This window comes from Streptopelia decaocto (genome assembly GCF_964273445.1).
Source record: "Streptopelia decaocto genome assembly, chromosome: 1".
Taxonomy (NCBI): Eukaryota; Metazoa; Chordata; class Aves; order Columbiformes; family Columbidae; genus Streptopelia; species Streptopelia decaocto.
Window position 1 is genome coordinate 29,238,751 of NC_138663.1, and position 26,854 is coordinate 29,265,604.

At 41.8% G+C, this 26,854-nt stretch overlaps 1 long non-coding RNA gene across 2 annotated transcripts; it reads left to right on the forward strand.

Annotated features, from left to right (window-relative positions):
• On the forward strand, positions 1–26,487 carry LOC309441677. 2 transcript variants are annotated; one of them, XR_014184451.1, is made up of 5 exons: positions 1–347; positions 17,600–18,043; positions 21,640–21,807; positions 21,896–22,087; positions 24,525–26,487. It is a non-coding gene; the product is annotated as an uncharacterized lncRNA (long non-coding RNA). The 2 variants fall into 2 exon arrangements; XR_014184452.1 differs by having other exon boundaries at positions 17,982–18,043.
• Positions 26,488–26,854: the final 367 nt, after the last annotated feature.

A 26,854-nucleotide genomic window follows, 5' to 3' on the forward strand; every position in this document is an offset into this window, starting at 1 on the left:
ACCCACAGGACAGATGCGCAAGTTCCCATTCTGTGCTATGTCCTGGCACCATTTAATTTACTGTTACAAAGATGGCTTCTAAAAAGTTAAGGTTATTATATTTTTAATATAATGCCTGAAGCCAGATAATGCTGTACAGCTGCAGCGGGCCGAGTAGCGGGGCTTTTACAGTGCGAAGGCAACAGAGGACGTTACACACCCTCAGGCACGTTCCCACAGCAGTGTCTGTGCACGAAGCACTTGCTGCAGCACTGGAATAGGTTCCACATCTTCTGCCGTCACTAGGGAGGAAGATGGCTCAGAACACTTCAGCCAGGTCTCTGCCTCTGTTTCATTTTCACTCTCAGGTGAGTCTCCGGCTGCTTCTCCGGATGATCAAAAGTCATACCTTCCCAGATTAATTTTAAATAGGTTTCTAATATCTCAAAGTAGTCAGTGAAATAAATTGTTTAAAGATCGAGCATGCTCTGAGAGGAGATTTGATGACTGCAGACAGAATGCAGTGCTGGCATACACAGCTGAGGTACGTGAACTACAGAAGGATGGAAAGCGGGGCTGGAAAGGGAGCAGGAAGCCCTATAGAAGAATCACATCCTGCTTGTCTTGCACCCAGATGCACCACAAGGCTGTTTGATTTAGGGCAGGAAGTCAAATATTTTGTAATTCCTGCTTGTTTGGCATAGTTGTATAAAAATAGTAGAACTAAGATAACTACCAGGAAGGATTCAGATGACTGACCCACAGCCTACCTCCTCTACTAATACTGAAAGTGCGTAACGGGTCAGCACTCAGGGGTTTGCCCGTCTGAACAAGCCAGAACAGACTGGTTCCGCCCACAGACAAGAGAAAATAAGCTTTTGTGCCGGCCTGCTGTTGATGACAAAAATGTGTACATAAACATCAGAATTAGCTGTTGGAGGTGAGTAACAGATGTACAAAGTCTTCAGGCATCTCCAGTTCTGAGTAGGCAATTTGTCCTGCTGGGGATGCCAGACTTAAGCTTAGCAAGTCTGGGTCTCCCGGGAGTCTACTCCAAAGCGTCTAACACATACTATGAAATTGTATTATTTAGAGATAATTTCTGTGAAGGAGTTAAAATCCAGAACCCAACCATCTGAAAAGCTAATACTTTTCCAGAATTCATTGCTTGGCATCAGCTGCTCTGTGGCTCTTCTGCGGAAAAAACTAGAGGAATTGATGGCGACCGGGCGGTTGCTTTGCCGAATTGCACCATGAACTGTTAGCACTGGCAAGTTAGCAGCTCTCGCTTGTGTGTGCCCCAGAGGGGGTTTGTTGGTCATTGCGTGACACTCTATATCAAGTTGCAGCTGGAGTACTGTTACTATAGTTCATTTGTGGCTCTTCACTAAACAGAGAATTAAGCTGCGAGTCCTGCCAGAGGGTGTTGCAGATGCTTTTATGGATTAGCGAGATCTAGGACAGGCTAATGGTAGACAGCTGCACTGTGGGTTCTGAGACACAAAGCTGGTAACCCAAGTTAAGGACTCCTCTCAGCTGTGAACTGTTTGACCCATTCTTATGGTTCACCCCCTTTTTGGCTACTTTAAGAAAAAATGGTGCAGTACTGGACGGGGTTCTGACCAGACCTGATGCGTCTGCTCTCAATTTATGTTCTGCTCCCCCAGAAAGCCTGCAGCTCTTCTGTCTACCCAGTGAGCAAAGTGCACAACGTCCCCTCAGACCAGCACGCTGCTCAGTGGGTGCCAGGTTGTGTCTACCATGTGTCACCTCGTGGCTGAGAGAGCATGAGAGGGTCTGTAGGTGTCTGCTTGAGGATCGCAAGATCTTTAAAATCAGTCACTAAAATACCCCAGAACCATAAACTTTGAAGCTGTTTTCATCTCTAGGTCCATAATAGATTGGGGGACAGTCATGGTGTGACCCCAAAAGTCCACAATTGTGGCAGTGTGCTGATTCAACCTGAAATATTGAAACTGAAGTAAATACCCAAAAATACCACTTAGAGAACTCATTCCCTGTTCACTGTCTCATCTCCTCTAGCTAGTTGCTGCTCTTTATATTTCCAGTGATCCTAGGATGGTTTCAGTTGTGTTGGTTACAGTTCTGATGTCTGTGGATTATCTAAATTTAGAGTTGATAAGTTGAGTTTCTGTGTTTGGAGTTAATAAGTTGGTTTGTTGTATGTTTGCCCTATGTATAAGGTTAAGTGTTGCCATAGTTACAAAGTACAGGGGCGGTGCCTGCACCCTGAGGTGGGAAGCAGCCTGTGACCACGAAGTGGCAGTCTTGTTGCCATGCGAACACTGCCTGACCAGTGTTCCCGCCAGAGATAGCCAGCCTTCTGTCCGTCAAAGTGATTAACCAATCAGCATAAGACACGCTCGTCTTCTTCTGTATAAATGTGGACATTTTGAGCAATAAAGTGGACACTTTGCTTGTATCAAGTCGCGTCCCCGTCTCTCAGTCGCGTCAAATTGGTGACCCCGACGTGATCGTCCGTGACAGGAACGCAGGTCAGATATCCGCCTGCCTGGAGGCAGCCCAGGGCGAGGTGGCAGGGCGCGACGTCCCGCAGAACGTGGAGTAAGCTGCAGAAAGGATAAGCCGGCCGGCGAATCACTCCCTCTGGAACGAGAGGTGAGCTGCTGCGGGAAACTTAAAGATGGGGGGTCAGGAGAGTTCCCCTGAAAGAGACGTTTATGAACTTATGACTCTGCTTAAAAAGCAGGGAAGAAAAGTTCGTTCGGGACAAGATCTTAAGATAATCCTAATATGGGTGCAGGTTAAGATCCCCACAGTGACTGATACAGCCACCTCAGGAAATGAGGAAGCGCAGCGTATGCTCCCTAGTTGGAGAAAAATTGCGCAGCGTATGCTCCCTAGTTGGAGAAAAGAAGCCGTATCGGCACAGGAGCAACATCAGCGAGCTCCCTCCTCGGAGCAGGAGGAGACAGCTCAGCTACCCCTTCCCTGCCCTCCTAACATCGCTGGTGGGGCGGGATCCTCGGCGCGGTCGCCACCTCGTGCTGCCGCCGCCTCGGTGCGGCCGCCATCTTGCGCACTGCCGCCATCTTGTGGCGCCGCCGCTTCGCTACCGTTAGCATGTGCCGCACAGGCTGCACCCCGCAGCACGGGGTTTCCCCTTGAACACGGTCCCTCGGACCCGAGTCCTATATACTCCGAAAAGGGGCCTGATCTTTTTCCCCAAACCTCATGGGAAAAAATTAAGTGCCAAGTGATAAACGAGGGCGAATTGGAAATGGCCAAAACTATAGTGGCCCTCGTTGTGTGCCGGGGATGGGGGGAGGCTCGGGCTCGGCCCGTGCTCTCTCGGTCCGATCTGCGGCGGGGGCTGGCGGTTTTGCCGTCCATGGGCAGGGAGCCGGAAGTTTCCCGCTCTGAGTCTCTGGGGGAATGTGACAAAAAACCGGAAATGCAACTAGGGGACTGTCCGGATGAGGCAGGCCCTGAGTGCCGCCCTCCACCTACGGCTCCACCTCTGCCCTGCCCCGAGCCAGACACGCCCCCCTCTCAGACCATCGCGTCAGCCGGGCCGGGCCCGGCCAGGCCGTCGGGGCCGGGACCGCCCCACGACGAGCCTCCACAAACATCTGTGGAAGTTTCTTGTGAGCCGCCTTCTACATCATTGCGCTCACCCCAAGTAGCAGAGCAGTTACTGCAAGAGATTAACAGCTATCTATGGGACATATTGTACCCTAACAAAAACACTCGCCTATGTTTTTGTAATCAAAAAAAACCGACTGGCAAGTGGCGCTTACTCCATGACCTCCGAAAAATTAATGACGCTATGGAAAATATGGGGGCCCTGCAACCTGGGCTCCGCTCACCCACTATGATCCCTCGCAATTGGCATTTAACTATCATAGACCTTAAAGATTGCTTTTTCAACATTCCACTGCATCCGGACGATGCTCCTAAATTTGCCTTTTCGGTTCCTAGCGTCAATATGCAAGCCCCTTTGCAAAGATATCATTGGGTTGTACTGCCACAAGGAATGAAAAATAGTCCCACAATATGTCAGTGGTATATGGCAAAAATACTTAGCCCTGTTCGAGCTGCTCTGCCTACTGTTTTGCTATATCATTATATGGATGACATCCTAGTGGCAGCACAATACCATGAAGTCATGGAGAAAGCCGTAGCCCTTGTCGTGGCTGCTGTAAAATCAGCAGACCTTTGTATTGCGCCAGAAAAAATTCAAAAAGTACCACCTTGGAGATATTTAGGATGGCGTATAAGAAATCAGACTATTGTCCCTCAGCTCCTGCAAATACAAGCAAATGTAACAACTCTACATGATGTGCAGAAACTGTTAGGAACAATCAACTGGGTTAGACCATTACTGGAAGATCTCACGAATCAGTCGTCCTTTGGTGGAATGACCAATGCCAACAGTGGAACTCAGATATTGAAACTGTGCAAGGTCCTCCTCAGATAGTGGAATTATCTGCAGTTGTTCGAGTTTTTCGCAAATGGTCTGTTCCTCTTAACATAATTACTTATTCTGCTTATGTTGCAGGAATTGTTAGTCGTGCTGAGGCTTCCGTGTTACGTGATGTTTCTCATGTTGCATTATTTGACTTGTTACAGGAGCTTATCTTTTTACTGGACTCTCGTCTTCACCCTTATTTCATTATGCATGTTAGATCTCATACTTCTCTACCAGGTTTCATTGCAGAAGGGAACCGACAAGCGGATCTGCTTACGCTACTGGTGCAGGTATTACCAGATTGGTTAGCACAAGCCAGACTCAGCCATTCCTTTTTCCACCAAAATGCTGGGGGCCTAAAACGTTTATTACAAAAACAAAAAGGGGGAATAGGTGCCGCCACGCCAGAGGAGCGAATACAGAAAGCTTTATATGTTTTTAACTTTTTGAATTGTTCTCTAGTAGATAATAACCCTCCAGTAGTTCGACATTTTAGCATGAACACCCTCTTGGAGCCCACAGTTAAGCCGCCAGTGTTGATCCGGGACCCAGAAACAGGTAAAATAATGGGACCCTATCCCCTTGTCACTTGGGGAAGAGGCTATGCTTGTATCTCCACAGAGAGAGGTCCTCGTTGGATTCCAGCAAAAAACGTGAGACCTTTCCGAGAGACACTACAGCAGTCTCCTGAAGACATCTCTGGTCCTGATCCTGCGACTGATATAGAGGACACCGCCGACCAATAATTGAATGAACTTTGTTCCAGAGGTCACGAAAATGGACAAAAGAATAGTTGTTTTAATTGTTGTTTTAATTGTGATTATTGCAAAGCCCATAGCTATCGGCTTTGATTTGCATCATGTTGACCCTCGCACTAATGTATGGCTTACCTGGGCAAATCATACCGGAACTACAGATTTTTGTTTGTCCTTGGCACAAGTAGGCTTAGACCCCAAGTTCTCCCGGTTAATGGGTCAGTAATACCCCAAGAAGCTTGGCCAGTTACTAAGAAACAAGCAGATCATATAGTGACAAACAATGGTATTTCTGGATGGGCGAAAGATGTGCTTAAACAAGGAGTCTCTGTTTTCTTAATGATTTGCACATTATTAATAGTAATCCCGTGTGTATTGCAATGTTTACAAAAATCAATAACTGCTTCAACGAACAAAATTTTCCTTGTGCAGCAAGGAGCGGACCAAAATCAGAAAGGGATTACAAAAGCCCCCAGTACAGAGGTGTTGGTAAAACAGGATGTCCTCAAGTTGGTTGGTCGCCGACCTTGGGAGGTACCCGTTAATTAAAACAGAAAAGGGGGAGATGTGGATTATCTAAATTTAGAGTTGATAAGTTGAGTTTCTGTGTTTGGAGTTAATAAGTTGGTTTGTTGTATGTTTGCCCTATGTATAAGGTTAAGTGTTGCCATAGTTACAAAGTACAGGGGCGGTGCCTGCACCCTGAGGTGGGAAGCAGCCTGTGACCACGAAGTGGCAGTCTTGTTGCCATGCGAACACTGCCTGACCAGTGTTCCCGCCAGAGATAGCCAGCCTTCTGTCCGTCAAAGTGATTAACCAATCAGCATAAGACACGCTCGTCTTCTTCTGTATAAATGTGGACATTTTGAGCAATAAAGTGGACACTTTGCTTGTATCAAGTCGCGTCCCCGTCTCTCAGTCGCGTCAGATGTCTTCAGAATTTATGAAGCACTCAGCTTTAGACTGCAAAAAGGAAATAAGTCAAAACTGGTCACAAAGCTGTCAGCTCACAGCTCATTCCAACGCATCCATCCTTCACTTTTCATTTATTTATGGGTTGTCTTTCCCACAGCAGAAATCCCCAGTTTGAGTGCCATAGCTCTGATACAGCTCCTATTCAAGCCATCAGATTTACCCCAAACCCCACTCAGATGAAGCTGTGATGAAAACGATACCACCCGAGGGCTGGGGAAAAACCACTGAGCGCACAGGCAGCAGAGTGAAAGTGAAGCATCCCAGTGCTCACGGGGGAGCACGTGTTCATCCTGTATCTTCACCGCTCTGGACACCCACGCTGCTGCTTCTGCCACTCCATCTATCCTGCAGTCTCCTGAACATTAGTTCATTTACTGGAAAGTTGAAGGGCAGATGTAACATACTTTAAAACCTTGGGATTTTAGGGGCTACATGGTAGGACCCAGCTAGCACTTTTCCACCAAACATCATCCTGTCACCTAGAAAAGTTCAACCCAGCTTCTAGCCTTCTGGTGGGGTTTTCACAGCAAACAAATTGGCTTCTTCCCTCCCCTGAGATTTTTACCAGCCTCACACACATTGCACAGCAAGCCTGTGTGTCTGGGCATGCACAATGCTAGAGAAGAGCCACCTTCCTGAGAAACCTTTTTGGCCATTGCTCTTCCTTCATGAGAAAGGGGGGGCCAGCCCCACAGCCTCCACCTGCTGCCATCAGTGTGAAGGTGTGGTGCCGCCCCACATTGAGGAATTCAAGCTGCAGATATGTGAAGAAGGCAGGGATGCAAGCAGGCCATCCAAGCCACCAGCAAGGGAGGATGTGGTTGATGAACTGTCAATGACATCCAACACTCCAGCTTGAGTGTTGCTGACACTCCAGCTACTTTAAACAGTATTTAAAGCTGTCTGTGATTAGGTTTCCCCACTCAAGAGAGTGTGGTACCGCTGGAGCACAGCACATCACCTTTGTCTGAGCCAGCCCACCACACCACATGCAGTGAAACGCTGCTGCAGTGGGGCCTGGAAGAGATGCTCCAGCAGAGACGACTTCAACAGCAGGTGGGAGGTGCTGTTCTCGCTGAGCAGCCACGGGAAGTGAACTGTGACCACCCACACCGTGGGGGAATAGCTGTAAATACCAAGTTTTGGGTAAATAAGAAAATTCCAGTCCCTTGCCAAACAGCGGTTGATTTATTAGGGCAAGGAGGTGTAAGGTTCCAGAAGCATCTTGTCCTTGTGCACAACAAATGTCATCCTGCACAGCCCCGTGGTGTTTGCAGGAAAAGCCAGCCGTGGGTCTTTACTTACTATCCTTTGTCTCAGGAAACCATGCATGAATGCAAGCACAGGAAGCTGCATATTAAATGTCAAAATATGCTATGAAAGCTTCATGTGGACTATGCTTTTCCCCAGCTAGAAAGGTTCAAGAATAATACAAGGAGAAATTCAATTACCTATGTTTTTTCTTTTTTCCGTTCATAAACCACACTCTCCTGAAGTCAAGCTCTAATACATTAAAATGTTTTTTACCAGTGGCATTTTGCACATCAGGAAGAGCTCATAATTTCATTTTGAATTGGCGTTTGCATATTCAGTTAGTCAAATCCATTTCCGCTCTTGATTAAGCATGCTATATAATTGCTATTCTTCTTCCCTGTAGTGTGACACAGCATGTGACTCAGAACTTGCCTACATAAGGATAGTCATGAATGCTGAAGCACAACACACGAAGGAAAGCATATTGTTTTCCTGTATGCTCAGGCTAGAGGAAAACAGCTGTAGTGCTCCGTAACTTTGCTTTATTCAGAGGACTGGATGATGTCTTTGATCTGAGAGAGAAATACTTGCAAGGAAGTACCAACAAATCTCTCTCCACTGGTAATTTTGTGAGTTTGAGGGAAATGAGCTGATTGTGATGAGACTCTATCGCTTTCTTATTAGAAGGACACCAACACTGAAGACTTTTAGGGTCCTGTTTGTTTGTTTGTTTGTTTTCTGAGTTTTGTTTTTTAAGTATTGAATTTACTTTAGGAAACAAGCCAAACTTATACTTAGCGAGTTGCTCCAAAAATGCATAAGCAACCCGGTGGGCTTTTTTGCCCCATGCAGAGTACAGGCAGCCAGAACAGAGCCCTGTGCTTCATCAAACATTTAGAGAGGCATCGCATGCACAGCCACCATCTCCCTGTGTTTAAAAATTCCTTTCTCCTAACCTAGACTTTTCAAACTTGTCCTAATTGAAAAGTAAGCCCCTGGCAAGTGTAAAATTTTAATATTAAGCCACCTGAGACGTCCAGTGAAGAAGAAATTTTTTAAAGAAATGGAATCTGAGGAAAAGATTAACCACTGAAGCACCCACTGGAGTAACTGAAAAGCTCAGGACAAAAGGAGCCAGGTGCTGGGCGCAGGCTGAGAAGCAGCGCGCGGCTGCAGCTCTGGGAGAGCGTGTAGCACATTCTTCACATGCATATGCACACAGGCCCTGAATGTCAGCTGTACATGTTTCTCCACTTCTCAAGATGTCTTCATTTCTTATTCAGATCAACGTTTCTAATTCTAAAATGATTCATAATACAAGGTAATGTCATTATATTACAAGCCAGCTTAATTTGCGGGTTAATTCCCTGCCAAGAGCAAGGCAGCAGAGTCCCTAATTCTAAATAAAATCTATTTTATGCCAAATATCCTTACCAAAGACCTCTAATGTGTTGGCACCAAATGGCTTCACAGGAACATCCTAATGTCAGCAGTGCTTTCCAGGCATTACTGGTACCTTATGATGACTCCTTTTTTTTTTCCACGTGGTTGTCAGTTTGTTCTACCCTTCTCCAAGTAGTAAGCATGAGAGTTTCCTCTCTCAACCACCAAACACATTAAAAAAGATCTGGTCACTTCAATATATTGTACTTCAGCTCTGTCGTGTCTGGAAATACTGAACATTACTGTTAAATATTTATATAGTGAAGCAGTTCTGTCACGGATAGAGAAAGCGGTTAGTGTTGGAATCTGAATCACAAATGTCAACGGGAGACCTCTCATTCATACACAGACAGGAGAAAATCTTCATGTGGGATTCAGTTGCTTCAAGCGCTTACATGAATTATCCTGAAGACCTGGCTCAGCCCAAATGCTCTTTGTCTGTGGAAAAGCTGAAGGTTTTGCTTTCTGGCCTAGTGGCAGCTGAGAATATGAGAATATTTTAAGGCCTCTCTTGACAAATAAGCACATTCCTATCAAGAGGAACCAAAAAATTAGATCAAAGTACTGGCTTCTCTCTATTAATTTAATCATTGTGAGCCAAATTATAAGCTGTTTTCTTACAAACTCCCATTAGAGGAAACTTTCCCTAAGAAGTAACTGAATAAACTCCAGAAGAAATCCAAATGTCTCTCCCCATTGCCTAGCACACACAATACATCCATGCAGTAGCCAATTGTACTGCCTGCATGCTTTAACATTGCAGGTAGAGCGTTTGTTACTCGGGAATAGTTACACACATTAAGTTTTGTACTGTATAGCCATCCAAGGCACTGATACCTGAGTGCAGAATCATAGAATAATTTTGTTGGAAAAGACCCTCAAGATCATTGGGTCCAACCATTAACTTAATACTGTCACTAAACCACGCCCCTAAGAACCTCATCTACGTATCTGCTGAAAACCTCCGGGGATGGTGATTCTACTGCTTCCCTTGGGCAGCCTGCTCCCAGAAAAAAGAAAAAAAGATGTAAAGGGAGAAACAATCCAGAAGAGAATACTTACCTTCTTACCTGAGAGCTTACTTACTGGAAAGTCTAGCTGGCACCGACCTGTGTTTTTCAAAACTTGCTAACACATCTCCATGGCCTCTCTCCTCCAGAGGTAGTCAGTCATCTCCAGGTCATTACCAGTGTGTGTGTCAGGTGTCGTGACCCACTCCACAGCCCTGCTAACACCCACACAGCCTTGCAGAGGTGCATTTGACAGCTTGCTCCTTGCAGCCCCCACTCTGCTCGTCTACAAGAAGCAGCTTTGCCAACAGCTCCAGCAGATCATAGACAAGGAGCCATGGACCAATTGTCCAATAATAAGTTTTCCTGGATGCCCTTGATGCAACGTAAAAACGTTTCAGAGCTCAAGGAGAGAGAAATCAGTTCCTCAGTTGTGGCATGACCTGACCTGAATGAAGAACATTATAACGAGACAGATCATGTCTCTAGAGATATGATGAACAACCAGCAAATCTGGGGAAGCAGCACACCAATACCAGACACCTAATCTCTGCAAAAGCCGGTCACCAGCACAGCCCAGAAACCTGCTGCCTCTGCTCATCAGCCATCAGTTAAGCCTGAGCAGGTTATTTGTTGGCTGATGACGGGATTGTGCTCTGCTGAGGTAAAGAAAGTACAGCTGGTACAGGTAGGACCTGATATATTTTAAACTGGGTGAATGTGATTAAAGGACCTTATCCTTCCTTGCTGTTACATTATGTGTCTGTCTTTGTTAGTGGAGTCACTTGCTCCAAAGTTTGGTTTAGCACAGCGATATGTTTGTCAGCATTAATGCACCGTGCTGTAAAGCATCCATTTGTTCCCACAGCCACTGTGACTGGTAGAATTGATGGTCTTCTCCTTGGAGATCCACCTCATCTTTTGCTTCCCTGATCAACAAAGCTTTTTCCTGCATGGCTGTTGAACTATTGCTTAATTAGCTGTAAGGGAAGGGTGAAGCATGAATTTGGAAAACTGAAAGGCAAGCTACAAGGCTAGAGACTTCCACTTGACAGCCTTTTAATGTTAAGATTATATACTTCGAGACTCAGATGTAGAAATTATGAACAACTAGTAAGCTGATCTCACCACAAGACCATTCTGTAGCCTCCGATGACAGCTGTCAATGCAGCATTCCTGCTATGACAGGACGGCCTATTTTTTATTATTAATAATTTAAAATAAATTCCAGTGAAGCTGTGCTGTCTTCGTGCTTTGTGTAATTTTGAGTGGGTAGTCTATGAATGGCTGGTAAGAATTTTAAGACCTGTTTTGTGAATCTACCATGAAACATTGCTTGTCTTTCTTTAATGAAATACAAGAAAAATGAAGCAAGAATACTGTTCTCTTACAGCTTGGAAGGAAGTTCATAGTCCTGTGATTTATTATGCTTGTGGCTATGATTTTTTTTAAGGCTTTTTAAAATATTGTATGAACATTGCTATTAAATGTTATTAATATTGTTATGAAATTTAATGAATATCATAATATACAGGATCTGAACAATTCATGAAAACTGGGTGTTTGTTGTCTTGGAGTCTCCTACCTTACAAGATATTTCACTGAGATCTCAGTAATTTTCTTTATACACTGGCTTCTACATTTCATGAAAACCTCAGGGAGTCTTTTTAGAACATTTTAGATATTTCATGAAAATTGCTGAATATGAGAGCGGAACTCACTTGACTGAAAGTTATGCTTCTCTAGAACTTTTTTCAATTATACAGAAGTAAAATACTCCATTAAAAAAACTAATAATAATTTTGTTGTAATACATTACACCAAAGAGGAAACCTTGCAAACATAAAATGAGCAAGTCATTGGATTTTGGTGCTTACAGAAAATACTGCAGGAATTCATTGAAGTACAGGAAATCACAAGTTTCCAACTTTATACAAGTACCTGCCCACTTTGTTTCAGGTATCATGAGGACCATGATCTTACATGGGAGAGAGGCCTCAGCTGGATGTGCTGTTTGGTTTGGCAGACAAAACAAACTTTCAGTTTTTAGTGCCCTGTGCTATGACCTGTGCAGAACACAAGCTGTGATGGGAGGAAAAAAAAAGGTACCTGGTTTCAGTCTGCTTCCCAGTGAAGCCATTTGCCTGTTCTTTATCTGCAGGAGTGATACTCATTCATCCTTGTTTTCCCAAATTTTGTTGCTTATGATGAGCTTTTCTTTAGTTATGACATGGCTAACCCTTCATCTTTCTCTTTCCAACCTTGAGAGATTCTGAAAACAGTCCTAAAAACACTTGCTGTCAGCCTTCTTAAACTCCTCCTAGATGTTGCCAGCCTCCTAGATGTTGTTCAAGCTCTTCCTCCTTTGATACTTTTCTCCTTCTTGTTCAGAATTGCAAGGAAGGAGGAAATTGTCCTTGAGAGCACCAATGGCTCATTGTTGTGGTTTAACCCAGCAGGCAGCTAAACACCACACAGCCCTTCGTTCATTCCCCCCTGCAGTAAGATGGGGGAGAGAATTGGGAAAAAAAAGATAAAACTTGTGGGCTGAGATAAAAACAGTTTAATAGGACAGAAAAGAAGGGGAAAATAATAATAATAATGATAAAAGAATATACAAAACAAATGATGCACACTGCAATTTGTGACTAACACGCAACCTGTCCTTGAGCAGCAGCCCCCTGGCCAGCTTTCCACCAGCTTCATATGCTGAGCATGGTGTCATATGGTGTGGAATATCCCTTTGGTCAGCTGGGTCCCTCCCACCTTCTTGTGCACCCCCAGCCCACCCACTGGTAGGGTGGAGCGAGGAACAGAAAAGCCTCTGTGTAAGCACGGCTCAACAGTAACTAAACCATCCCTGTGTTATCAACGCTATTCTTAACCTAAATCCAAATCACGTGACATGTGGCCAGTGGGTGTAGGTGGGTGATATTTTGCTGCAGAATACTAACCAAGAAGAGCTGACTGCAAGCAGCAATGGTTCCCATCACTGCAGTGGGAAAGGGAAGAAGAGCTTTCAGCAGATAAATGCTTGTGAAAGCTGTAGAGGAAATTTCATGCTTTGAATGCCTGCAGGAAGAAAGCTAAGAATTGTACAGTGGATTTCACTGACAGACTCCATCTAGTATTAAAAAGCACAGACGTACTTGTTTAGGAAGGTAAATGGAAACTCAGCAAGACACAGGCAGATTGATTCCCTCACAAAATGCTGCTGGTGTTTGAGGGTGTAGCTTGATGTAGTGGAGCAGATGAGCAGGGAGTGCTGCCTGGCAGGGCTGCAGCTGTACCTTCAGTGTCTCCTGCAGATACATACAAAGTTCATTCAGTGGTTATAATAACCCATGTAGGATTTCCTTGTAAAATTGTCTTGTTAGGCAATTAAATGCTCTGTCACCATGACATAATTCGGTGAGTCATCTGTCATAAATACCATCTCAACAACGCAATGATAAAACTGAATCAAACGGCTTTAAATGATGACTCGCTTCTAGACTGCTCTAGAAACTTACTTCATTGTAAGGTTTTGTTGCCCTGAATCCAACATGTGGCACACTAAAACCACCACCAGGGTAGACAGGGTGGTTGCTGACACCAGAATCACAGTATCACAGTATCACAGTATGTTTGGGATTGGAAGGGACCTCAAAAGATCATCTAGTCCAGTCCCCCTGCTGGAGCAGGAACACCTAGGTGAGGTCGCACAGGAACATGTCCAGGCAGGTTTTGAATGTCTCCAGAGAAGCAGACTCCACAACCTCCCTGGGCAGCCTGTTCCAGTGCTCTGTCACCCTCACTGAGAAGAAGTTTTTTCTCAAATTTAAGTGGAACCTCGTGTGTTCCAGCTTGATCCCATTACCCCTTGTCCTATCATTGTTTGCCACCGAATCCTCGTGGACTTCTCTCTCGTTAGCCCTGTGAGCCAGAAGCTGTCCTCATCTCTGAGGGCCTGCCTTAGTCAGCAGCTGTGAGAGACTCGCTGCCGGCTGCTCTCTGATGAAATGCCATCCAGCTTGTCAGAACAAGAATACGATAAAAAAAAATACTGGAGGTCCGGGTTTTGCCCAGTTTCCTATGGAGACAACACATAATAACCCTGTGTGTGCATGCATATGTTCCCAGTAACTTTTAAATAGTGGTGATCAATATAAATCTCATTTCATGTCAGGCTAGACATGTTAAAAATATTAGGTTCCTACCAGTTTCATGAAAGGACACAGAGGAGATGGAGAGGAACCTCTCGTAATTGTCCCTCTTGAATGAAAGGCTGAACCCGCTTCAGGTGCTAGTTACTGCATACAGAGTGAATGGATCATTAATGTCCTTATTGCTGGGGCATAAATCACAGCTAGTGTCATTCAATGCCAGAGTCCAGCTAGGAGATTCAAATCCACAGGTAATTAATTTCCTTTGGTTTTTGCTACTCATGAATCTTGTTATTTCTTCTTTGAGTCTTCTACAGTTTGCTTTTACCTCACTGTGTTAATAAAAAAGACTAGCCCAGATGCCTCCTGGTTCAGGTACCCCTTTAGGGGATACTTTTCAAGCCCACCCTGAACCTTTCCTTCTTCACCAACGTCATGGACATCTGTCCCGCCCTGGCTGACACAGCGCTGGAGTACTGCAGCCATATTCTGCTGATGATGGCGCCAGGGATGTGCACATAAAAGTGCCCACATTTTCTCCATAGCCAGATAAGGCCTGAAGGCAAAAGGACTACTTCATCTTGGTGTGAAACACAACAGAAGGACTGCCATACCTTAAAAGCGTGGCTTAGTCTGTACTACATCAATAAGCAGTGAACTTAAAGCACCTTCCAAACAAACTGAGGAATAAACACTGTCTTGGCAGTCAGTGCACTCTAATTATTTTGCATTGTTAGTTGATGGCTGCAGTTACTTTCAGCTTAATGTGAAATAAATACCCTTGTGAAGACACATCTTTAGTTTTGGATTTGTCATCTCGTCCAAAGTGCTGCAGTGTCTCAGGAAAATAGCTATTTTTAAACATTAATTCTCTATACCACTTTCTTGAACTGTTTTGTAAAGTAATCTTCAGGACACATTTATGAGGCAGTTAAAGGTATCCAGTGAAACAACTCAGTCAAAACAAAACAGGTGTCCTCAGGTGGGGAATTTTGGCAGAGTGGGTAAAGCTGTATCACAGGCCAAGCTCCGGAGAGCCCAGAATAGCCCCTGTCACTCATCCTGGACAGAGGTCCCTGTCCTCTGTCCCCTGCCCAGCTGTCCGCCTTTGCACTGAGCACCTGCAGAGGAAGCAGGAAGCCGGAGCCGCCAGCATTATTCTTCACTGACACAACAAAAAGCAGCTGGTCGAAGTTGAAGGTTTCTTTGTGGTGCCTAACGCCCTCCTCGGCTTGCTCAAGATGGAGCCTGGGACAAGAAGACCAAGATGATTGGAGGGTCCATGGCTCTCTTAGCCTTTAAGGAAAGAAGCCTAGTATCAGGTCTTGCAGAAGGACCCCAGGTTCATGACAGATGAGTTCCTTCAAGATCCTGATACACAGTAAGACACAACTGACCTCTGTCCCCTATAAACACAATTCTTCCTGCTTTTCCAGTTTTAGCCCCCCTGGCTGTTCTCTCCAGAGTTGCCCCAACACTTCACTTTTTCCCATGATTTGCAACCCCAAGTTTTTTCCTCCTCAGCTTTTCATCCTGTAGTCTCTGCCCCTGACAAACATTCAATACATCATTTCTTTTCTGAACTAGCTGAACTGTAACCCATGTAAAGCATATAATTTCAGAAGATATTTCTTTTACTTAAAAGGAAGAGGAACACGGTTTCCTCCAACAGTCATTTCTAAGTTCAACACTGATTTCTGTCAATGACAAGCAAGACCTTTACACAGATTGGATGGTGCTGCAGGTCAGTGGCCACAGTATGTCCCTACCAGAGTCACTCTCAAATGGCAGCTTCACAAGGATGCATTTTATTGGCCCAGGAGACCCTCTGCAGTCTCCCTAAAGAGAGAATTAAGCTCCCCATACAGGTCCCTCAGAGGTGCACAAGGTGCTTTGCTCTGGCTAGGATAAGGGTCGAGAAACTAAGAACATTTGAGATATAAATAGATTAATGATTTACAGGCCACATCTTCCCGAAAGTTGTGACCTTCACTTGCTAGCACTAAAAAAGCTCTGTTTTATGAAATGGAAAATGAATTTGAAGACTTTTGCCTGAATTTGAGTCTCAAATACTATACCACATCAGCACAGGACATGCCAGATTTCAAGGTAATCTTGAGTATATGTGTGTAGTTTAGACATCCAAATGAGCCAATATTCATATTTGAAGGCCATGCCAACTTCACTCTAGCGAAGTCAGCACTTCAGTATGATCCCCCAATGAAGCTGAATGCTGTAATTCATGAATACACAGAGATCACCTAGAAATTCCTGTTGTGATGACCTCAACCCCTTGGAAAACCCTATGCCTGCTTCAGGTGTGCCTCTGCTCTTCATGCAACAGCTGCTAAAATGCCCAAGATTTACAAAAATTACATATAATTTAGTTTCTGTGTCACATACAGCTAAGACTGCAATAAAAATGGACAAAGCAGGCCAGAAAACAAGGGGCGTGACAATTCCTCTGTGTTACAACGAGAAACTGGATTACACTGACCAAAGGGATACATGCATTTCAAAGAGGTCTTGTAAAGCTGTCACGGTGCATTGCAAGCAATTCTGCGTGACCTCATCATAGTCTGCATTTTGTTTTTGTTTAAAGCTACAAGAAATCACTACAGTGAAGTAAATAGCAGTCACTGACTCTTTTTTTGAGTATGCTCCACTATTTATTAAAGCTGATAAGGTAAACTGCACTGCTATTAAGTCTTCAATATCTTGGATTAAAATGAGTTTTCAGTAATTGAACTGAGTCAAAGATGTTCCCGAACTCATTAGTCACAAGGAGTCTTTTAATTTCTCCCTGCCATGTTGGACTAAATGGGATTTTGCTGTCCTCTTCTGTGTACACTTTTTTTTCCAATCAGTAACATTCCCCCACAACCTTTTAAATACAGAGCTTTCCTGTATCAGCTTTGCCAAACAGGTTCAGTAATGTGGTGCACAGCATTATGCAACTGGTCAAATGCTTCTTCCTACTTCTGCTGCTATTTACATATTCCCAGACTGAAAGCTGGCGTACAGACACTAGTTGGCGTGTGCTTTGTTTTCAGAAACATGAGCTTAGCTTCACCTCAAGAGCTTTGGAAACTTCCTAGGCTGATAGATCCGTTAAATTTAGGCTGTGAACCAAACAACTCAACTCCGCAATCTTGGGCTTTCTGGGCACTACCGCTACCAAGCAATGTTGAGAATCAGGTCATATATTCAGTAGCTTTTCCTTATATAACCATAGTTTAAAAAAAAATCCCCAAAACCTCAGCATAAATATATCCTACCATTAAAGATAAAATTAACTTCAATGTTAATTAAAACCCCTTTTGCGAATGTTTTTAAAATACAATATTGTAATGCTACAAGTTAGATTAAAGCCTGAACCTTGAAAATAAGGCTAAGATAAAGTCATTTTTTTATAAAGTTTTACTGCTGCTTTGAAAAGAAGTTAAACACCTGAAATGGTTTGAGGTGATACAAGAGGTCTGCTGGGGTTTTTTTAAGCATTCACAAAAGCATGAAAAAGAGAAATAGACCAATAGAAAATTCTTACATTTTTTCTTTTTCTCTATATTTTTTTCTTAATTATAGGGTCGCCACATAAACAAAAGTGCCGAGCTGTGAGACATTCAGGCATAGCTGCAGAAGCTGTTGATGTTCCACCTGGAGCACAGGTGGTAGGAGAGCTCTCCAGAGCAGGGAGGGCACACAGACAGGTCGCTGGTCCTCAAGACCTGCCAAGAGCAACTGTCCCTGCGGGATCCAAAGCAGGTACCGAGGCAGCCACAGTAGTTACCTGAATTATTTACACTGAGAAAACGAAAGTCAAACGCTCTGGTGATACAATAATGGCTCTTTTTAGCAAGCTTAAATAGCCACTAAACATGCGAAAGGTTGACAAGAAAAATATGAAGAAACTTTATTTACATGGCCTTGGTAAATCTGCTTTCTTTACATTATTTGTCCCCTGAAGGAACAGAGGATGACCTCCAGGATTTGCCGCATTGTAGTCATAATCACATCAGTTAAAATAAGGTACGTGCAACTAAGCTTGGATAAAAATAAATGACTGAGATTTTTTTTTGTTTAGTCTCATCCTAGATGGACATGCTGTCACAGGGACTGTTAAATGCAGAAATAATGCAGAATAATGTGTTTTTCTGGTTAAAATCTTTCATTCTCTACAGAAAAGGAAAATTTTCAAAGATTCTGTTGTCATTTGTTTTGGTTGCTGTTGTTGGTTGTTTGTGTTTTAAATTACCAGTAATTCTAAATAACAGTTCCACACAGAGAACTTATCTAAAATGAGTAAACATAATATTTTGAATACAATTATTATAATGCTTTTAAGAGACCAGCTTTCCAAGACTGCTCCTCCTCAGCTTCCCCAAGATCACTAAGCAGCATTCAGTGCCTCCATAGGCAGATGCGCCCCAGAAGGTACCAGCTGGGAACTGTAAAGCACCAGCACCTCCCAGAGGATGCTGTGTCAGCCCTGGAGCACCCAAACTGGCTTTGCTCCCAGCCACCGGTCTCATTTTAGGGGCACAAATGTTGATACAGGTGTGAGTTAAGACATGAAGTATCTTGCAAATACTACACTGGAAGCCCCCAGCTGAAGCCCTCACACAAGTAACGTAGAATCATAGAATAGTTTGGGTTCAGTCACAGCTAGTGAATGACCTTCTGGTGAAACAGGGATCTTCCCGCACCAGGAACAAGACCTTAAGGCTGCAGAAAGTAATCTGGGGCATTCAGTTCAGTCTGCAATGAGGAATGTGAAAGCAGAGAGTTTCAGTTTCTAAATGGAAAATGTTTAAAAACAAATTTAAAATAGAAAAAAACTCTAGATATATAGATTTCATATTTAGTGGGAACACAAACTCATTGAAATCTCAGCATTCTCAGAAATTCTCAGTTTTGATTAGGCTGCTTAATTGTAGCCACATTGACTCTGCAGACTGAGGCTGCAGTACTGGAGCAGAAGACATTATAGCAGTGTTCTCCACTGAGGGAATGGACAGAACAGAGTTCTGAGATACATCTCCATCCCACAGCAACATATTGGTACCTTTGATCTAAAAGTTATCATCTGTTCTCATGAAATCTGACTCACTCTCCATTGAGATTAAAAGAGAAAGACTTTTCTGGCTTCTGTAGCAGTGAGGTGTGGTTTCTGTTGTCTCCAGAGCCATCATTGCCACAGAGAAAATAAAAGCACCTCGATGGAATTGTTAGGCTTTCCCTTTTTATAAGTAAGAATGTAAGAGAAGATTTCCAGTCCTACAAAAATAAGGGAAGGAACAGATTCCAAGTCCCTGAACAAAAGTATTTCCTGAATAAACACAGGGAATGTCATTGGTACAAAGATTATATGCAGAGAACAACAACAACAACAAAGTAGTTAACCCAGAATCAGAGGACGTTTTAAAAATAGAAGTATTTTAATATGCTCCTTAATCAAACACATTGTATTAGATCACAAAGGAATATGTAATTAAGACATCAATGCTTAAATGTGAAACAAAGAAAAATAATGCAAAATAATATATCCCTCCATTCTACTTATATTTATGATAAAAGTATGCAAGCAGCATAGGACAATATTATTTTGAAAATCCATTACACAGAGCCTCTTGTCAGATATTTCCAAGTGACTTCAGACAAACGCAATCTTTTTTGATACCTTAGTGGGAAAAAAAAAAAAAAAGTACTGTATTTAGAGAAACTTACTGTGATAATGAATTTTTACTCAAGTGGTTTTGGCTTCCTCAACAATGAACAAATACTGGCACCAATGCTCTGGTGATTAGACAAGCCTTGACACCCAGAGCCGCAACATAGTTCTAAGGTAACCTTTAGCAAGGATAACTCACATGAATGCCAAAAAATGAGCACCAGAGACATAAATATAAAACACTTCATGACCATTGCGCCGGTTCTTAGACTCTTTCCATCCCCAGTATGCAATGCTGCACGGCAAATCTGCTGCCAACTGCTCTGGAAAGTGCATCTGAACTTTTACATGGAGGCAAAATTGTCCTAAGCTGCAATACCAGACAGCCAGAGCTCTGCTAAACTCAGCAAAAACAAGGCACAAGGTTCCACCAAAGACAGCAACCTTTCTTCAATTGTTTGATAAGTAACTTGATCTTAAGTCAGGAAGCCTGGTCCCTCAATGCAGGGGCACACGCTTGCAATTCCATTTCTGCTCAGCACCAAGAGACTTCAGAGGAACTTTTAATCTACACTCCACATCACTTCAGTCCTACTTGTAACTACAGGCCACAAAATTCAGACCATTACTTTTGCAAGAGGCTGAATGTGTCAGAAGTTATAGCCTCAAATTTGGAAGGAATTAGGCTCATTAAGCTGCATTTTTAACTGATGTGAGACTAAGTATAAAATAATCTCAGTCCAGAACTAAACCTGATACATATTCCTGCAGGAAACTTATTTTCCCAGTAATGACTAGACTGAACAATAAAGTGTAATGATTTATAATCCTACAGTTCCACAATATTAAAAAATCTTCACCAGATAATCCATGCCAATAATCCAGAAATTGGTTCTCTAAAAAAGCTGCATGATCATCTTACTTCAGCTGACTGCTGGCACTGTACCACACATGTCAGCAGATTCTCCTCTTTGTCTGTGTAACCAAATGGATCTAAATGAAAATGTACACTTGATGAGATTAATGGAGTGTTACCTAACCCTGAGCTGCAGGAATCATATTCTGTGGTGAGATAACAAAGACTTACAGTTAGAGGATGATAATTCCTAAAAGTTAAGTCTATTAACCTTTAAACAAGTACTTTAAAAAGTAGCTTGGAAAGCCACCAAAACCTGATCAATTTAAATGAGTTCAAGAAACTCCTTCTTTAACATTAAAGAAACATTTTTTTTTCATAATTCAAACAAAACCTGCAAACTTTCTCTTTCAAGTGAGTTCCATCCTGGATTGGAAGACCAGCAGACAGCAGCTATAAAACTGCTGGTTAGAGATTGGCAGAAAAAAAATATAAAAAAATTTGCTTATATTTGTGAATCTGTAGAAGCAGTCAGAGTTATAATGGAATGGGTTCTAGTCCATGTAATTAGTTCATTTAGTTGTCTCATAATAGTATCTACCACACTAAGATATAGATTTGAGCACTATTAAATATAAAAATCTTGACCTTTAATCCATTTGTAAGAGGTCACAAAAGTAAAGTGAGCTCTGACAGGTTCTGTCCTGCCCAGTTCTCTTAAAAATTCCTGATCACATCACTGGTTAGTAACTCAGTGTTTTCCAAGTTCAAATTGATCTTGGTCAAAGAAAAATAAGCAAGTTAATCAATGGTTACAGTGAAGATAAAAGAATATCTTTGGTAAGATACAAAAAAATATTAAATTGGGGAAGAAGAATCTGTTTTGCAACAATGTAATTGTTTTCCATAAACTTAAATTAATTATAATTGCATTTACCTCCTTTAACTCTATATTAATGAAATCTTGTATCAGCATCCTGCATTTTGCCTCAGACCGATGTTAGAGAAGTCTTCATTGCTCTATAGAATGTTTCAACTGGTAAAATAATTAAAAGATGTGACCTCTGTTTATAAACCTTCATTTTCTTACATCCCCAGGCTACCACAGATACAGCAACACTATTACTAGATAACTCACTGTCTGCAAAATACACCATTAAATTTAGAAAATATAAAGTTGTAGAATCAGAAACACAAAGGAAGCTTGGTCAAGTTGAGACTATGCTTTAAGAGTTGGAAAGAAAAAGCCCGAATATGGAGAGTGAGGTAAGTTCTGACCTCTCATTGGGGCGCCTGTGGGAGGGAGATGATGGAGCTTTAGAACTGATGCAACAAAATCTCTTGTTCATTTCAGAGCTGCACACCACAGCTGCAGAGCTGTTGCGCTGAACAACAAGAGCTGCTTCATTGCAATTTTTCACTGGAAAGAGAGAAGAGTTTATGTTGAGGAAATGGGTACAGAAGCCACAGAAAGAGTACATGGAACATATTCAGGAGAGCTGGAAAAACATGGAGATCCAAGCACTTTGAGCTAACCCAATTTCAGGTATAATTTTTTGTAGTATGGCTGTTCCGTAAGTTATTTGGGTAAACAGATAAGGACTAGTCTGCTTTATGCCCCTTCCATTGATGATTACATCTGGTCACTAATTCTGTGCCAAGATATACAGTTCTTGCCTAAAAACTGAGATGGAGGGACAGAAGAACATTGCTCTCTTTCCAAACTACTTTTGTCTTTTGAAACCAGCATAGATCTGCTAAGCACTCTGTCAACGTCCATGCTTACAATACAAGGGCATCTGGAGGAGCCACGTGCACTACAGCAAACCTAAATTATTGTGACTGATATTTACATCTAATCAGTCCCACAGATGTGACAGGATTATTCTGCCTGGGTTTTTTAGTCTCAGCACTCTGAGTCATGTAAAGTGTCAGTTATACTGAAGTTAATAAGAAAATATTTAATTTGCTAAGTGCAGGATCATAAAATGAATCAGTCTCTGAAGAAACAGGATTAGTTAAAAAACAACAAGCAATAATTGCCTGTAATTTTGTTAAAAAAAAAAAGCAGCAAACTATGACAATATAAAATCTAGTTCCATCTTATTTTCCACATGCAAGTCAGATTATTTAAATTCATGAATAATGGATGTATCTCTTTTACGATGTCTTGTTGCTTTCTATAGCATGAAAAGACAAGCATTATGCAAATACAACATCTTAAAACAGTCTCTTGTCAAACAGGCATCATTTTCTATTTTTCTGTTGCTAATATAATTGACAAAATACTTGATACTACTGATTATGCTTTTTCTTGTAAACCGCTTATTTTACAGACTTAAGCAGCTGTGTTTTTGCCTTAATGAGCTTGTGATTGTGTTAAAAAGTTGTAACCATGCTGTGAAAGAGCAATAGGCAAAGTCTTAGACATACTATCCTACCAGTTGGTAAACAGCATTTCGTGGCAATAAAGGTATAATTCAATCAACATTGGTACATTTCTAAAAAAAATAGAAGGTTATTATTATTCTTCTCCTCCTCAGGTACTCATATCCACATGAAATGAATAGAGTTTTAATTTGCAAATCTAAATGTAGATGTTCTTGATTTATATAAAATCTCTTCAGAGTTCTGCAAACATCTGTCACTATTAATAATTCCAGGTCTCACCCTAGTACATGTTAAGTCAATTCAGGTCCCCTCGAAATTTCTTTTAGGATCCTTCGTATTTGCTATAAAATTAGACCACAGGCTAATTCAAACCTAGAGGCTTCAACCTAAGAGAAAACAAGGTTACCGTTAAGGCATAAGTCTTGTTCATTCCTACATTACACCATTTCTGCGAAGAAAGCCTGACTGACTTCTACAGCAATAAAACAATTACAACAAAGTGGCAACTTCCGACCAAAGACTTTGTTTAGAAACACTGCAAAATTATTTGTCACTAAAGTACCTCAAACTTTTCAAGTACCACGTCAGATTAATTCTACAGTGTTACAGACTTTGAAAGAAAAACTCAGTTCTGAAAAACATCACTTTCAGTTTGAAGAGATATTTGGTATCAAGCCAACAGAAACTTCATGAAGTTCCATGAGAAGTATAGAGTTCAACACCTGAGGCAGAAAACTCTGATGTATTGCGACAGACTGGGGACCAACTGGCTGAAGAACAACCCAGCTGAAAAGCTTCTGGAGTCATCATGTTGGATCTCAAGTTGCATATTAGCCAATAGAGTGCCTTCATACAAACCAAACAACAAACATATTAGGAGGATCATGGCCAGCAAACTGCAGGAAGTGATTACATCTCTTTCTACGTGGCCTTGGCAAGGCACGCTTGGAATAGTGTATCTAGGTTTGTGCCACCTATTTTGAATAGAAAATTAAGATAACTGGAGAAAGTACAGGAGAGGGCTCTTGTGGCAGAGGACATGTGGCCTACAAGGAGAAGACGAGAGAAAAAGTCTCGTTTAGTTTGACAACGAGAAGATGAAGACTGAGAGGAACTAGTTGCAGTCTACAAGAACTAACTGAAGGGGAATTACAAAAATGATGGTGTCAAACATTTCAGACAATGGCCTCAAGTCGAAGTTCACACTGGACATTTGGAAAAAGTTTTTCACCAGGAAGGTACTGAACCTTTGAACAGGTTACCCAGAAAGGCCATGGAAACTCCATCCCTGGAGATTTTCAGGACTCAGCTAGATGAAGTCACAGCTGACATGACTTAGATCCAGCAACAGTCTTACTAGAAGTGGGAGGTTGGACTAGATGAATTCCAGAGATTCATTCCAACCAATATTTCTATGATTCCATGTGAGGAACTGAAAACCAGCATGTAGACTTAAACATGCTTATCCTTGAAGAAATAGCAAGTTTTTATTAGTTTGTTTAAACTGGAGAAAGTGGACTGCAGTTTGCATTACACAGCATATTATAATTAAACAAGTGCCATCTCCAGAGCTACCTTTCTTTTTATTGCAGCTACACTAAAATGAAGCTACTTCAGCAGGAAGAAAGCTGAGATCTAAGAATCCCAACCAGAGACAAATGCCTTTGAGAAATTGAATTCTCTTGTTTCTCTCCTCCGCATTTCTTCACTCATCTTTGCAGCTTGTTTGAAGTCACTTCTAAGGTGCTTCATTTTCCCTGCTGTATGTTGAGCACCTGTGCTCTTAACATTAAGTGGTAAACTTAAGGACTGAAACAACCAGGCAGTATGTGCCAGTGCAGCTTCTGAACTCTGCAGCACCTCTCCTGAAAAAGATGTGTTAATAAGGGAGAATGTGGTTTTACTTTTAGATATTTTGTAAATACAAAAAAAAAAAAAAAATTGGAATATGCTACACAGTAAAGATTTGCAGGATATATTTCATACAAAGAATAGTCTAATTAGCTGCCAGCTTTTTTACTAGTGTTAAAAAGTTGCAAGACCATCCTGGTTTGGTTTTCTTTCCTTCAAGTGTATACCAAGGCTGGAAGAGGTATGGAAGATGAATAATAAGCTTCAAAACAAGAAGCCTTTTTAAATTTCTGGTGTTAAAAGTATTTTTAAAAAGCACATAGCTCACAGTTGTTGGTGACAAACAAATCTATCACTGCTAACTGCGACACTGAACCAATGTTTTTCCATCATTTGTCTGGCTTATAGATTTTAAAATGTTGATTCTACTGGGCTAGGGCTTTTTCCTTAGTGATGAAGCAACACCGTTTTGTCCCTGCACATGTATGTATGTGCATGTATGTATACTGACCACAACAGTTTAACTAATTCTCGTTTACTTCGCAGAGCTGGAAGTAACATTTGCCATGCAGGATAATTGATACTTTCTCTCTGTGATGGCACTTCTGCTATTACAATCTTTGTGGTTTAGTTCATGGAGCTAAAGAGTTCCTTCTCTCCTGGCCACTCCAAAGCAGTCTTGGTGATTCATAGAATCCTCCATGAAAACTCGAATTCTGAAGAAAATATGTCCAAGTTATTTTCTGTTTGAACATCTGCGTACCTGGACAACAGTTTAGGAATTAAATTCAATTTTAATTTTTGTTGTGCATTTTTTCCAGTGTTGCACTAAATTGGCATGTTTCTTATTCTAGATTTTCCCACAACATGCTTTTCTGTTAAGTAAAACTTGTTTGTATTTAGTTTTATACCCTTAGTCTTGTTGATCACTAAGTACAGTGACACTGGGCATGTTAGGATTGCATCGACAGCTCTGAAAGTCTCTTGGCTTTACCACAAGCCTTGGTATGGTCTGACAGCACAGCATCAATACCAGCACAGATACAGTGAGGCCATCCTGAGTTTTGTCTGGGTTCCCAGCAATGGTCCCTAATATCTACAGAGCTGTCTCATGGTCTGAAAAGATTGGCATGGATTAGAATGGCACAAAGCTTCACTTTTGTATTTCATGATGGTGAAATTTGGAAGAAGCACTGGGAAAAGAATAATGTAAAACTGAGTGTGTCAATGCTGCTATTCCCTCCTTTGAAACAGAAAGTTTTCTTGAGGCTATTTTAGCCTCATGTAAACAAAAATCTCTTCTTACCTCTGCATTACTGCCTAGATAAGCCAGCAAACCAAAACAAATTACAGAGAAACAACAACCAGAAATGAGTTTACATTTGCACTTCAATCAGTTTTAAAATTTTTCCGTGTGTTGTTTCACTGTTTGACCTACATGTGCAAATATACGCTATATGTTTTTTTTAAATAAAAATCTGGTTTGAATGTTCCCTGCGAGTATAACACCTCTTCCTTGTGCCTCCAGCTAAAAAATGTTACTATTCTTTAACTTTTTATTCAGTTTAATCAATTTGACATGTTCAAGGCAAAACAAAAAATCTCAGCAATTCAACTTAATAAGAAGAACCTCTACCCCTTCCAATCAGTGACCCACTATTGCTGGCAAGCATTAATTTTGTGTTTCTATCAAGAAAATAAAAATCTACGCCTAGATTAAACAGTCATAACTTGGTCATTTGCCTGCAGTTGGTTTATTTGCAAAGATTTTCATGTATTATGTTTTATAGATTAATCAGTAAATGTAACCTACCTGCCTGTCTTCAAACTCCACTACTTTAAGCTTTTTATTCCTTATCTGTCCATTTTTTCCATACTGCAAATGAAAAAAAAAAACAAACAAACCAACAACCCACACTTTGGGTAGGCACTAAATGGAATTCTGCTTTATGTTCCATGAAAGTACTACATACTTCTCTATTTCCATAGAAATGCTTCTCAGTAAAAATAAGAAAGCAGAACATTCTAGAGAAGAGAAATAGGCCTTTGGGATAGTTTTTCAGTCCATAAG